General features: G+C 45.5%; 1 pseudogene; it reads left to right on the top strand.

Annotated features, from left to right (window-relative positions):
- The first annotated feature begins 573 nt into the window (after window positions 1-573).
- LOC118983333 (protein N-terminal asparagine amidohydrolase-like) lies at window positions 574-1,208 on the top strand (annotated as a pseudogene).
- Window positions 1,209-1,739: the final 531 nt, after the last annotated feature.

The following is a 1,739-nucleotide window of genomic DNA, read 5'->3' as shown; positions in this document are numbered from 1 at the left end:
AACAACTTTTACTTCCTTATAGCTGCGCTCTGGCTAGTTCTCCCTTGCCCTCAACAGTACACATGCAACTATGTAGCAACCTGGAGGAGGGTCCCCCTGACTCGTTTTTTCCTGAGGGATGTGGGAGAGAGTTCATGGAGGAGGCCATATTTGAGCTCCTAAAAGATGAATAGTTGTTTGAGATGGAGAAAGTGGAGAAGGGTCTCCAAGATAATATACAAGAAATTTAGAATATTTTTCTGTTTACCCCACTCCCGATATCAGTGTTACCATTTTAAATATTTTAACACATCACTCAACCCCGTGAGGCATTGTCCGTATTCATTTGCAGAGACGGTGCTCATCTGCACTGGGCCAGGTCCGTATGGCTTTCCTTGCCTTTCAGACTTCCTGTCTGTATTTCCTTTCCTTCCTCCAAAGTCCCCATTTCAGAAGGACTGTCTTGGCTGGAGTCCTGCTGGTGACAAGTTTTCAAAATTTTGTTATTCTGTAAATGTCTTGATTTATCTTCATTCTTTACTGATATTTTGCTGAATACAGAATTACACTTAGGGCCGCCTCCCTGGGGCATAGTCCGCAGGACACCTCCTCTGAGTCCACCTGCTTCTAGAAGGAAGAGCCAGACTTCTTGGAGGTCAGTCTGTTCAACAAGTGGGAGCCCAGGACCTTCTGCATGATCAGCAAAGACAGCTTGCAGCGACCTCCCCAAAGGAGGGCTTCATCTCTGTTTTGGGGTGTGATGATGACACCCTTTGTCGCGTTGCATTCCCAAGGCACGCAGGTAATGGGGCTAGCTGCTTGACACATGGTAACAGAACCAGCCCTAAAACTGAGATCTCCTTGATCATGAACTCCATAAAATCCTCTTCCAACCATGCTCAGTGTGGAAGGCTGGACACGCACCTGGTGGCGGCTTCAGGGAGCAGGGGCAGTTGTCACAAAAACTTACCCACCAACTTCTTCATGGATTTGACAGACAAGATGATGACATGCACCTAGTGACATTGTGTGCGACAGAATTAAAGCGCTGTGAAGGGTGAAAACCACTTTTCATAATTTATGGCATTGCTGCCAACGTTAAAACCTCAGAGGTTTGCCGAGCCTCCTTCCAACATCTTGGTCCAGGAGAAGAGCTGCACCCTGTGTGAGTGTTAACAGGAGGGCCGGTGATTAGTATTCACACTGCAAAAGCAGACAAATTCTTGTAAGACTGTACCCCCGGATGCCACTTCAGATAAGGGAACTCAGGAGTTGAAGATTTTAGCTTCAGTTATAGTTAATAAGTGTAAGTGATGAATGCATGTGGAAAGCTGTTGTCCCAGGAACTCAAATATATGACCCTCATGACTCCTGGAGGTTGGCAAGCAGTTCAGCCTTGTACCCCAGGGGTTCTGCGAGTGGGTCAGGACAGTATCTGAGCCATTGTGTTCCAGGGAGGGAACATGGTGATGCAGATAAAGAATTATTGACCAGCAGACAAAGAAATACTAGGAAAATTGTTGTCAGACTGCAACTCTGAACTGATTAACATTTTTCCAGCCTCCTTACCTACGCTTTTCTTCTCCTTATGAAAAGATCAGCTTGAGATGAAATGTTAAGAGGGTTTTTAGGGTACATAACCTATGGACTTCTCAGATTTCCAGCATCTGAAGAAAGTTCTCATAAAGATCCAATCCTTGCCCTGATTAGTATGGCTTAGTTGGTTAGTCCTTGTCCTTCAGAGCAAAAGGTTTGATTGT

This window comes from Sturnira hondurensis, unplaced genomic scaffold (assembly GCF_014824575.4).
Source record: "Sturnira hondurensis isolate 20B ecotype Veracruz unplaced genomic scaffold, ASM1482457v3 Scaffold0002793, whole genome shotgun sequence".
Taxonomy (NCBI): domain Eukaryota; kingdom Metazoa; phylum Chordata; class Mammalia; order Chiroptera; family Phyllostomidae; genus Sturnira; species Sturnira hondurensis.
This window is presented reverse-complemented; position numbering and strand designations above follow the sequence as displayed.